The 14,104-nt window shown below is 36.4% G+C and overlaps 1 protein-coding gene across 1 annotated transcript in view; it reads right to left on the bottom strand.

The window, feature by feature from the left end:
• Positions 1–7,194: 7,194 nt before the first annotated feature.
• Positions 7,195–14,104, bottom strand: part of LOC124718807 — a 113,370-nt gene continuing 106,460 nt past the window's right edge. Inside the window, exon 13 of the mRNA XM_047244421.1 lies at positions 7,195–8,058. The gene's annotated coding sequence lies outside the window, so the exon portion shown is untranslated. The remainder of the gene's footprint in view (positions 8,059–14,104) is intronic.

Below are 14,104 nucleotides of genomic sequence, written 5' to 3'. Positions count from 1 at the left end.
AATGTTGCCCAGGACTTCCTAGTAAAACTCACAGCAATGCAGAAGAGTAGAACATAGTATTTCTGGATTTTGGGAGAATACACAACTCCTTCAGGGAAGAAAGAAGAAATCTGTTGAGGGAGGTTCAGCAGTTTTTGATTGATGTTCCCCTCTCCTTCGCCCTTCCATTTAATTCCTCTTTCTTCCCTGAAGAAGCCTACTATTACAACAACTGAGATTTATTCTTGTGTTATAACCAGTACTGGGAGTTTTAAATCATGAAGGTAAGTATTGGTTAGGCATCTCTGAGTATCTGACAATTTAACTGAATATTTGGACAGACAGTTCAGTTCCCTGCCTGTTCGCTTACATGTATACAACCAACTTTATTTTTAAATTTCCTTTTTTTTTTTACAAATTTTATGTAAAAAAAAAAAAAAAAAAAAAAAAAAAAAAAAAAAAAAAAAAAAAAAAAAACCACAAGACAAAAATCAATAACATGACTTGTAAAAATCACACAGTACATTAAAAAAGCACAATAATTTTTGTCTATGTACAAATTAAGTCTCAGTTGTTCACAAATTTGCTTCCACCTTAACATGACCAGTCACTTAATCACAAGCACAATATTACTTCAAATGTTTAGTTGTTGCCTGTGAATATGAACATTAGTGCTAAGGGCACAAACATTAGTTTCCTTATTAATACAGCACATCCAACAGACATATTTCTGATGAAAACAAGTAACACACTTCTTGTTTCCAAAAGACACGTATAATTCATGCTATGATGATGAGTTGTTTTGGCCATTAGAATCAACTGCAACAATTGTCCAAGAAAGACGAGTTAACTCTTTGACAGCATGTGTGTGTAATTCCTGAGAGAACATTACTCGCAGGGTAGAATTAAAATTAAGTTGCTGAACAAAGAAATAGTTGGCGCTTTACATATTTATAGGCAAAGCAATATTCCTGAAATAGCAGGCATCATAACGATGGCTATTGATAAAATGAAGCAAAGCTAATTTTGAAAAAGGAACAACAAAAACAATTTGAATAATAAACTGTCTCAAATATATTTATTTTCAAAAGGCAACAGTATAAATAAGCATTTAATGTTATAATTCATATTGTAGTTCATAAATGTAGTTTAAAGAAATTGGTTCACAGGAATATTTTCATCAGTCTTGTCATAGTTCTGCATGAAATAAAAGAAGCCTTAAACTGAAAAAGAAGGTTGGCTCAAAGTCTTAATTGTGGTACTATATATCAAAATCAAAGTTTGATTATGTTCAGTGTCTTACTTCCTTTGCACAATTTATTTGTATTCTGATAAACAAAAATTAGGCCACACAAAGTTAGCAGTTTGCATTAAAACTCACAAACTATATTTCTGACAACAGGCGGAAAAAGATATCAGTCTTATATTCGTAGACAGGCTGATAGAATTCCACAGACCCCCAGCCTGATTTCAAATTTCCCTGAATTCCGTATGTGAATGTTGGTATGCTCTCGTTAAAAAAATTCTTTTCCCATTATTGTAAAAATATTAACATCAATCACACAAATGTTATCTTAATTTTTAACCAATGTGTAACGCAAGTTGCAAAATGAAACTGCAATGTACATATAACTGTATAAAATTCATAAATAACTGACACTACTGACTGTTCAATCATGTAATGTTGTCACTTATTTTTCACAAATAGTGTTAATTTAGCTTTAAAAATGGAATTTAAATTTAGACTTTAATGGACTACTGAAAATGGAAACATTAGAGACAGACCATTAGCTGTGTTACATAATAATTAAGAAGGAATTTAGTGCACTTTGATGCGAGCATTAACAGAAATAGTAGAAAGTAAAATAGAAAACAGAACTTGAGAGTTCTTAAGTCTTTAAGAAACAAGTACAGCAAAAGATAATATCAGAAAATATTTACTGAAAAGAAAGACCATTTTGTTTTCTAGTTGTAACACTTCAGACATAGCAAATTCTTCTTACACAGTCCACTATCCTTGCTGAATTAAACATGACAAGTCATTCCGGTAATATTTCTTCTATTTCCTTAGAAGTAGAGCCTTCATCTTCCCATACATTGTCACTCTTTTGCGCTGTTCAAGAATTTCATGGGACTAGAGCCTTTTCAGTGTGTCTAATTTCTCAATATCTTAATAAAAGGATATCATTTTTCCACAGAACTGAATTAATTTCAAATATATAAGATTCCCTAATTGATTTGTAGCCTGGAAGTAATATTCTTGTGTAATGTAAAACTTGGATTCTTTTTAAGAATTTTCTCTGGTTGCTTAATTTCCATTACATTTCAGTTTCTTGTACTCTTATGCAGTCAATAGACAGGGTTTAATAAACCACTGAAACAAAGCACCACATAACCTAGATTCATAAACTTGCAGTACAGATCCTAAGAAGCAAGTAACAACATTTACCTACGAAAGCAAGTCAGTCACAAATTTAAAACCATAATTTTATCAACACAGTTTGTGTAAATGGTTGCTATAATTAACTATACTGTTGGCAAGCTGAGGATGGAAGATATAAGTGGTAAGGTCTATTTTTGTATAGAATAGTTCTAGTTATATGCCATCAAATATAAGGCCTACAACTGTGTTCTGTTCTACATTAGATATAATTTGTTAGCACACTCTAAATTAAGATGATACGCTTGGCCTCAGGAGACATATGTATCTTTCATTTAGGTAATGCACGTATTTCTAGCTGTCACTGATATCTCAATGTAATATATTACATTTGCCTGGCAACATTCTGTGAATATGCTTCACAACAGAACAAACAAACATGAATAAAACCAAAGTATCAAAACATTTCAAACTGAATACAAACTGTAATCTCTTCAGCAGAAAAAGAGAAAGAAAACTGCAATAAACCACAAAATAAGCAAGTCATGTAATTTTGTGATGACAGAAAAATAGACTGGAAGGGATGGAGGTGAGAGGGCAGGGAAAAGAGAGGTGAGGGGCTGCATTTAACAGAGATAGGGAATTTCGAATTATTTTGGCAGAATATACAACATTTATTGTGCCAACATCCAAAATAGTCTTTTAGCCCATTCCCATGGTCCTAAGGTACCTGTACTAACATGCTAATTAAGCCCTCCTGACAGGCAGTGTTACTGCACAACCATCATTCTTTTACCACCTGTTTCTAAATGTGGGAAAACACTGCAAACAGCAAGGGATTTTTAAGTTTTGATAAATAGTAATTTGAACAGTCAGTTAATTAAAAATTTCAAGTCATTAATTGTTAAACACAATTATCTTTGGTTCTAATGCAAACTACTAAGCCAATGTTATTAATTTAGATCATTTAACTGCATTAAATTTCTTCAGCACTAACTTACAGTTTCCACTTAAACAACACTTTAAATGGATCCATTTATTGTAATTGACACACATGACAACAATAAAATGTGGTTTATCACATGAAGGCATCGGCAGTATTTCCATCAAAATACACACTGACTCTATCTATTAAAAAAATAAATAATACCTCAAAATCTGAACAACATACAATCCAGTTAGAAACGTTTGTTAACTGCTAGTGTAACAGGTACTCCAACTGATGTTCCAATATAAACATTTCAGCAACAGTGTTTGATGTGCTTCTTTACCACCATTTGCAAGATTCCCAATCTGCCAGCTGTCTTCAGGTATGCTTTTGATATCAGATGTACTCAATTTTGTTATTTATGTGTAGTGTTGCAGCATAAAATATGGCTCGACTCAAACACAGTAAAAATATTCAGAACAGTCAAAACTTTGAAGCGAAGCATTATTTCCTATACAGCACAAACACTGTGACAAATCTTTGCTAGCTGACTTAATGTTATCAACCTAATTTGTATACTTAAGGGGCTTCCCTCATAAGAAGAAAACATGTATCAGCTGCCCTCTAAATCAAAGCAGGTTGTGCTGAAGTATTAAGCAAACAGCTTTGGTAAACAAATCAGACTTATCCACTTGTTAAAGAATTGTATCAAATACAAATAACACAGCAAAACAGGAGAGTTTAGAGACATTCAAAACCACACTAAAAACCTTCTTAGGTGCATATATAGCATACATAATATTCTGTAAACTGAGAATAAATAAATTATAAACATAACAATTTCTGCACACGCGACAGTAATAAGCATGTACACTTTGCCTATGGAAACAAAAGTTGTAAGTTTATGGCACACACAATTGCATGAATAACAGGGCTCTTGTTTATGCCAAGTACATAAGAACATTAGTTATGATCAATTTAAATATTTGAGTCAAAACTGTAGGTTGCATAAAATATGGACAAAATAAGGTCTCATCTTGGATGTTCTTAAAGATTAACTGAATTGGTTTGTTTTTTTGTGCTCTACTGTTCACTTTCATGTATCTTATGCTCTCTGAGAATACAGCTTTTTCTTTATCTTATGCTCTCTGAGAATACAGCTTTTTCTTTAACAGAAAAACTACAGTTACAAAGTTCTATTACTAAGGAGATTCTTGGTAACAGTATAATTAAGCCTATAATAAAAACAAAACAGCCTTATAAAATAAAACTAAGTTAATTCCTTTAGCAGTGAAAAAGAAAACAAAATCATTAAATATGTAACTGAAAATAAATATAACATTGGAAGCAAAACAATAAGAATTAAAAATCAAATCTAAAAATATAAATGTAAACTCTGTTATTCGACTAGCACACATGCAGGTCTATAATAATTTGGCTGTGGTACATAAAAAGAATAAAATTAAAATAAATATATCTACAACCACAATGGTGTAGCATTTTCTGCTGCAAAAAACAACAGGAAAACAACATGACATTTTATATACTATCTTTTTCTGGGCAAGAGGAGTGTCACATATAGTATTTCAACAACTTTAACACACAATATAACAAACGCTTACAATTAGTCACACTGAATAGAAGCTAATTATTTAATAATTTTATTTGTCCTAGTATATATTCTTTCCCTACATTATCCCCTTCCACATTCTACAGTTCTAGTTAGTCACCCAAACTCTAGACATCACTAAATTTTTGTTTGCCATCACAGAAGTCTGAAAGGTTAAGACTATTTTATTCATGCATAAGAAGCCAGCATTTTTTCTATTTATTTTGGAAATTTTCAGCTGTAAAATTTCTATTACATCTAAAGGAAATAGTTTCAGTGCTCTTTTTATAATTATAGAGTAGATACTCAAGAACTAAAATGAGTTTAGTAAGAAATCAGCTATTTCTGTTGTATGTCAGGACAAGGGCACGAAAACATGATGGTCTGAATGTGCAAATGAACACCAGACCAAATTTCAAATTTTTCTGAATAGCACTAGATATTATATGTACTTGTTGCGAAGGCAAAGTGCTAATTATACATGACAAGATTTGCTTTGTGCAAGACATTAAACGAATATTACGTTAGGACACACAGAATGATCCCATCTCAATTTCCATGAGGTAATTGTGCTGGCTTTTAGTCTGTTAACTGTTATTGTTAACACACAAATGTATTTTTCTTTACTTCTCTAATCTACATCCTATATGAAAAATAGAGGTCCTCAAATTGGTATAACTGTTAGGTTTTCATGGAACAACAACTTGGAACACTGTGTAAAGAAGTGCTGGGAGGCAGTTACTGCATACGAATGTGGCACAATGGAGTGAAATGGAAATCTAGGCAAAGTTTACATTTTGTATACCTGAATCTTGAAAGTGTAACAATGTTATCCAGACCTAAAATATAAGCAGACTCTCTTTAATTTATGTCCTCTTAATTTGACTACTGCCAGTTCTTAAGGACTGAAAGTGTTCAAGTTTCCAGAATACCCATACAAGATCTACAAATTGCATGAAGATAATGACTGGTAAATAGCTCTCCAATAATACATTAGCAACCTTTAATGTGTGAATGATGTAGTACCCTGTACAATTTCTTTTGTCTGAGTGAAAAAGGGAGGTAGAAAGAGCTGCCAACACGACGGAGCTGTGGGGTATAGCACAAGTGAGTTTTGGTTGTTTTTAAAAAAGGTTCAAATGGCTCTGAGCAATATGGGACGTAACATCTGAGGTCATCAGTCCCCTGGAACCTAACCTAAGGACATCACACACATCCATGCCCAAGGTAGGATTCAAACCTGCAACCGCAGCGGTCGCACGGTTCCAGACTGAAGCGCCTAGAACCGCTAGACCACAGTGGCCGGATTTTGGTTGTTTTCCTCTTATTTGCTTCACTATTTGAGAGAGCCACTGTCGTAATTTATCCCTAGTTCAGACAGACATGGAGGAGTTAGAAGTATTTTTTCACATAATTTAAGCATCCTGTTCCTTCAAGAATAAGCAATTGGTGCTGCCCGATTCACTTACTTTCATATAAAATACAGGAGCATCCATATAGAATTCGTGGCATTATATTTTTATCAAAAAAGAAAATTTTGAGATGAGGAGAAGTTGATTAATGCTAGAGTCAAAGAACAGAAGAGTAAGAAATAAGTAGTATATGTGTGTGGTGTTTGCTCTGTCAAACATATTCCGTTTTTGATACAGCAGCTGTAAATAACAATATTTCGAGGGATATACGAACATCAGCCGCAACTGCACTTGGGTGAAGTGAGAAATCTGAGATGGAGTCCTGATCTAGCAGAAATTTTCATCACTTGACATTGAATTATTTCAATGCCCAATTGCAGTTGACATTGGTACCTGCCTCAAAATAAGACAGAAGTGCTTGGATTGAAATAATGGGTGTTCTCAACATCAAAGAAACAATGTAAGAAATAACTGAAAAGTTTTGAAGTGGGATTAAGATTCAGGGTGAAATGATATAAATGAAGAATTACAGGACCTATTAAGTGGAATGAACAGTCTACTGAGCACAGAACACCAACTGAAAGTAATCCCAGCAATGCATAAATATTAAGGAACAGATTAGTACAGGCATTTCTTGCTAAAGAAATCTGTTAGTAAGAGACAAAGGCCTTAAAGTGAGAAAGAAACTTCTGAGAATATACATGTGGAGCACAGCATTTCAAGTGAAGCTTGGAGAGAGGCCTGCTTCTCTGTTTCAGTCCATTATGTCACAATACTCTTTCCTCACTAACAACATTGTGGTACTTTTATAGTAAGTCTGTAAATGGAACGAATGGATTGGGAGGGGGGGGGGGGGGGGGCACGGAATTTGAAGAAACATTCGTTGTAACTGTACTAGTCCAGTCTAATGTTAGCACCTCAGTTACACATTGCTGCCTTACAATTACATCCTGATCCTGGCACACCTTATAACTTATATAACAATATTATCTGTACTTCTAACTTTCCTCTTCATGACTTATACTCTACCCTATATTAAAATATGGACCAATATCTGCCGTAACAGTTCCCTCTAATAAAACACACTGTTCCCAAAAGAAACAGGAGACAGTATACTTAATAACAAAATAAAAAAATCCAGCATGCATATAATAAACTACACGGCTGTGAAGAGAGTACATGCAAAATGAACTTGGGAAAATATAATTATATCTCTCCGGCCAGTCAAGAGAAGACAATACAACACAGATCATTTATGTGTGTGACAGTAGGAACAACATATTTGGACAGGAGGATGTGTTTTTAAGTATCATAGAAGTAAGATGACCTCTTCACAGCAAATTATGATGAGCAGCACAGTCTTAAAATATCAAAAAGTACCTATCCCTATTAGACACACACACACACACACACACACACACACACACACACACACACACTAATGAATATTCTTTACGAAACTCAGCATTAGTTACCAGTATTGAATTTACAATTAAATGCAACAACTAGTCTTCAATAAAATGAACAATGTGGCAAATATAACAACTTAAGCCACATAGCTGTGATTAAGGACCACAGTCCTACAATGTAATTTCTAGTGATCATGCATAATTAATGAATAAAACTCTAAACCAAGTTTATCCTCTATATGACCAAAACAAGTTCTATAAAAATTAGGAATTTGAATGAGGTCTTGGACTGCCTAATGAAATAAATTACCAGCAAAGAGTGTTGTCTCTCAGTACAGATGCTGAAACAAGAACAGAAAAGATCATCATCATCATCATCATCGTTACTACTACTACTACTACTACTACTATTACAAGTTGAAATACAATACATGATAAACATATTCAACTGTCTGTAGATTCCTAATTCATCATAGGTATAAAAAATTGTTGAAAACATAAAATACATCTAATAGGGACCAAATTCATAGCACTATTCTTGCTTAATGAATCAAAAATATGGCAGAAGCTTACAATTAAGAGCCTCACGCCCTCTTACCCCACAATCCCAGAAGAAACAACTTAACTTTGATTACTATTTTGCAAATGTCTTACAGCCTTCAATTATCGAACACATCACTCAAACATTCACAGATAATAGTGTCAAGATCAACTGACACACAAACTTGATTTTCAGGAGAGTGAATGATGAATGCCAGCTGAACAAAAGGATTCATAGGAACTGTAACATACATACACAGGAGACTACACGTGAAATTACATGTAATGGATTTTAAATACTGATGAAGTATACTTGTTCCTACATGGTCAGACTGTAGGGTGAACAGGGATATATTCTTAACCTAGAAACGAGACAAGTTAAAACTGTGTCCAAACGTGAGAGAGAGTGGACAGTCCATAGGAGTTCCTTACTGAAGTCACTGAGATGCAGTTTTAGCTTCATACAGACATTCACTGTGGTTTAGTTATTTTGGCAATACCACAGAGAAGTAAGTATATTAGGTGGGTAAAATATGCACAAACAAGACATTTCAACAAAATAATAAGTTAGAAAAGGCTGTAATACATAAACTACTCTCTAGCTCAGTTCGGCATGTTTGACACTTAGAATTCAGTTCAGGGAGCAGTACGGTATGTAGAATTTCATGGCTGGTATTTGTGTCGTTAGGAAACTTCTCTGCCTAATCTATCTTTGGTTGTTTACTTTTCTTCCTTCAGCACTAAACACGTCATCAGAGGCTATAAACACTCAGATATTAGTACAAACTTAAATAAGCTTGTTACTATGTCAAGGTGTTTTCAGTGTTTCAGCAGAAACAGATAATACTGTTCTATTGTATGTACACAAGATGCTGTTCTGTTGATGCCCAGTACACAAAGCTTTCTCAGAAATGCCAGTTACAACTGAGGCTGGTCCAAATATTAGACAGCTGCTCACAAATGCTACATGAAAAATTCAAAATATTGTTAAACTGCAAAGACAAAGAACTACATTTACATCTACATTTATACTCCGCAAGCCACCCAACGGTGTGTGGCGGAGGGCACTTTACATGCCACTGTCATTACCTCCCTTTCCTGTTCCAGTCGCGTATGGTTCGCGGGAAGAACAACTGCCGGAAAGCCTCCGTGCATGCTCAAATCTCTCTAATTTGACATTTGTCATCTCCTCGGGGGGTATAAGTAGGGGGACTACTGGTCAGTGCTCCTCTTCAGAAGGCAGAATTCTAAATGAAACTTCCTGGCACATTAAAACTGTGTGCCGGACAGAGACTCGAATTCAGGACCTCTGCCTTTCGCGGGCAAGTGCTCTACCATCTGAGCTACCCAAGTATGACTCACAACCTGTCCACACAGCTACAATTCTGCCAGTACCTTATCTCCCACCTTCAACAGTTTTAATCTGCCATTAAGTTTCGTATCACCACACACTCCACTCCAGAGTGAAAATCTCACTCTGGAAAATTCTAAATGTTGGTGATAGAAACATTTAAAACTGATGCTACTATAGTCTGATTAAAATTACTTGATAGTCGACACTTCATCTGTTGGAGGTGTCCTCCTCCAGTCAGAGTGCTCAATGCCATGCCTTTTCCAATTCCTTGTCTGCACCCCCACCCCCCCCTCCCATTTTGTATTCGGATCCCAAATCCTGGGCCCAGTCCTTTTGTCACAGAGATCGGCCTACAGTAGGTAAACGTCATACGACATGGTGTAAAACTGAACTTTTTTAAATATACCATCATCCGAAGCTCTTGCATAACGCACTGATAAAGTCGCAGTCTACAGTGTAACAGCAAGTGGGTTCAAACACTGCCAGGTGGTGTCAATTTTTTTTATTTAAATCTTTATCAAAATGATTCTGATTATAATTATTTACAATTAATTGGTTTTGATCTATTGTTTTATTTTTAATCCTTTGTCGTGCCATTTTCATCATTGTACTGACTTTTCCATTTGCTCTTATTTTTCTTCCTATCATTCTTCTTTCTTTTTGAATCTGCTGATGTCGCCTATAACCTGTAAATGAGTTACAACCAGGATTGCTCATCAGTCCATATCGCATCAGCTCGCATGACGCTCGCATAGCAGAAGCGAGAAGTTACAGTTCCCTTTTAAAACTAAAAATATAAGTTTCCTCATACATGTCAGCTTTAAAATCTGTGTGTGTGTGCAGGTGTCGGTGATCGCGGAACCCAGTGTGAGCACAATTTCAGATACTGCAGATGATCTGGGCTGACAGAATGAGCACTGTGTACTGAGATGCACAGCTGCCGAGCAATGGCCACAATAGTGACAATGCGAGTGCTGCAAATCTGTCGCCTGTTCCCGATTGGCATCATCTGTGTCTGTTTGGCTTTGGGTAAATTGTTGGCACAATTTTACTATGCTTTGATGTGACATTGCATTTGGACCATATACTGCCAGAATTTCACAGTGGATCTGTGTACGATTTACATGTTTTTCCCATAAGAATCTTACTGTCCCACATACTTCAACTTTGGAGGTACATTTCCAGTTGCCAGGCCATTTCACTCTAAAACTCCGATGCACCTGTTATCTGTACCATACATGAAAATGTGTCTTCTCGAAACCTGGAATGTGTGCTCTCTTTTGACAGTGCATCATTCTTGTTGCTCAACAGTCTTATCGTGAATTGACACGTGTACCTTGTGCCTCTATGTACCTCACTGGTAAGAATAGTACCACTTTCAGTTCAAAGATGGTAGAAGGGACAGGGTGAGAAGCAAACATGGAGAGCAATTAAATGTAGTCCGAGTTATAAAAATACAAAATAGAGAGAAAGAGGAAGGTGGGCAGATCATCCGAGGTTGGAGAATGTAAAAGAAGTAACTGCGTAAAGAATAAGAATGTTTCATGGGGCAAAATAGGGGAGTGAGTGTTAACCCAAGTTTAATTTGAGATGGTGGCAGGATGAAACGACACATCTGAGCACAAGTTTCCATCTCTGGCATTCCAGAAAACTAGCGCTGAGGAGGAAGCTCAAAATGACTGATGTGGTGTCGCGAGCTCTCGGTTCCTTCGAGTTGTGCAGCTGAGTGTGCTCAGCAACTGGGTACTGAGTGTTCCCAAGACAGAAAGTTGTTCTCTGTCCATTCATTTAGCAAAAGTGGTTACTGAAATTATTACAGGCACTAATAAATGGTTTTAAAAACAATAATTTTTTACTAAACTTCGACAAATCCACTATATGCAGTGCGCAACTTGCAAGAGGTTTCTTCCCAGTATATACATAAAACACAATAAACATACAGATGGAAGAGGTTGACAGTGAAATTCTTGGGACTACAACTATATAGGATTTGAAACAAATACTAACAAAGAGATAGAGGGGCTGGCCAGTACTTACCTCAGCTCAGTACAGCCGATAGATACACATAAAACAGAACTGAAAATTTACATTCCTAGCTTTCGGAACTTTGTTCCTTCATCAGGGAGGAGAGAGGGGAAAAAAAGGGAAGAAGGGAAAGTGGATTCAGTTACTCACAACCCAGGTTATGAAGCAACAGGGAAAGGTAAACAGGGAGGGTAGCAAGGATGCAGGCATGGTTCTTCCCTTTTTTTCCCCTCTCTCCTCCCTGATGAAGGAACAAAGTTCCGAAAGCTAGGAATGTAAATTTTCAGTTCTGTTTTATGTGTATCTATCGGCTGTACTGAGCTGAGGTAAGTACTGGCCAGCCCCTCTATCTCTTTGTTAGTATTTGTTTCACATCTTATATGAGATTTTCCATTAATCATTTAGATCAACTATATAGGATTTAACATCCCATGGACAATAAGGTCATTAGAGTGTTAGAACTCGCTGATAAATTCAGTTGGGAAGAGCATACCACATAACCACTGAAGTACCTACACAAATCTTTATTTGAAACATGGGTATTGTAGTATATAGATGATACAAAAATAAAGAAGGTGGCTTATCTCTTTCACTTTCATTCTATAATGTCACATGGATTCATTTCTTGAGTTACCTCATCAAGCAAACATTTCTGCAGTACAAATGCGTGTAAATACAAATTATATTCTGAGAAGGAAAGTTGATAGTCACCATATAGCGGAGATGCTGAGTCACAGATAGGCACAACAAGATTTTCACACTTCACACTGCGAGCAGCAGCACCAGTGCATGATGGGAGTGGTGACTGGATGGGGGAAAGGAGGAGGCTGGCGTGGAGAGGGGGAAGGTTAGTATGGTGGGAATGGCAGACAGTGAAGTGCTGCAGGTTGGGCGGCAGGCGGGGGCGGGGGCGGGGGCGGGAGGAAGGGAAGTAGTGGAAAAGGAGAGAAATAAATAAAAGTAAAAATAAATAAAAAGGGGCTGGGTGTGGTGATGGGAATGACGACTGTGTAGTGGTGGAATGGGAGCAGGGAAGGGGCTGGATGGGTGAGGACAGGAGAGTTACGGGAACGTAGGATGTATTGCAGGGACAGTTCCCACCTGTGCAATTCAGAAAAGCTGTTGTTGGTGAGAAGGATCCATATGGTACAGGCTGTGAAGCAGTCAGTGAGTGAGAGTTGCATTTGCGCGAGTGTGGGTATCATAGAGAAAAAGCCATCAGCTGAAAGCTTTAAGTGTGAAAATCTCTGTTGTGCCTATCTGTGGCTCAGCATTCGGCTATATGGTGAGTAGCAACTTTTCTCCTCAGAATATCGTTACATTCCACCCTGGATTTTCCATTGTTTGATAAATACAAATTATTTGTAGTAGGAACTCGAGAACAGCTTGCCCAGGCCTATTCGATGAACTGGAGATACTAAATACTGCTTCCCAATACATTTATTCCTCAATGAAATTTGTCATAAACATCAATCTCTTTTTTAGGGTGCTGTAAAGCAAATGGTAAGAACAGAACCCTGGTACGATCACTTTGCTGTTATGTGTGTGCCTGTCCGACAGTTCAGAACCTTTTTTCTCAGAAATGGGTGGCGGTATCAAGTTGAAATTTTCGTCAGGTATGAAGATCTACAGTCCCTTGGTGTAATAATTTAAGCTTCTAAGATAATGCAACCAAGAGATACGGCAATGTGTGACATCTTCTGATACTTGCAAACTCACTCATCAAAACCTGTAGATGAACTACTTACATACATGCTGGGCCTTGTGAGCTAGCAGCAAATTGTGTGCCTGGAAAGAAAGATGTTGCAGGATTGAATCTCAGCTGGATTGTGGATGCCCGAGTCTTTGTTTGAAACTGGCCTTCACCTCTGAATGATTTGAGGAGTCACCAGAAATAACACTAGTTTTGGATTCCACGTTACATTTTAGGTCTCCTTTCACTGGTCACTGGAGAAGGTTAGAAACATGCAAGTCGCTGAGTGGGCATCCAATAGAAAGACTTGAACAAAGCCATTGAGACACACACAAAATTATTATTATTATTATTTTTTTTTCTTTCCTGTCTCAGACGTTATGTCTGGTTAAAAATGGAAAGTGACGCGGACCTTGATCAAGCATGACTTCCTTTTAACTGTACGGTATGTGTTACATTGCATTTAGGAACTTTCGGGTAATTGAACATGTATCAATAATTAAAGATTTCTGTAGTTGTATATATATGTTTGGATGTAGCTGTATTGCGTTGATGTACTGGTGGATATTGTGTGGTATGACTCTTGTAGTTGATAGTATAATTGGTATGATGTCAACTTTATCCTGATGCCACATGTCTTTGACTTCCTCAGCCAGTTGGATGTATTTTTCAATTTTTTCTCCTGTTTTCCTCTGTATATTTGTTATATTGGGTATGGATATTTCGATTAGTGGTGTTAATTTCTTCTTTTTATTGGCGAGTATGATGTCAGGTT

Source organism: Schistocerca piceifrons, chromosome 10 (genome assembly GCF_021461385.2).
Source record: "Schistocerca piceifrons isolate TAMUIC-IGC-003096 chromosome 10, iqSchPice1.1, whole genome shotgun sequence".
Classification (NCBI taxonomy): Eukaryota; Metazoa; Arthropoda; class Insecta; order Orthoptera; family Acrididae; genus Schistocerca; species Schistocerca piceifrons.
The sequence above is the reverse complement of the archived record's forward strand: the minus strand, read 5'-3'. Positions and strand labels throughout refer to the sequence as shown.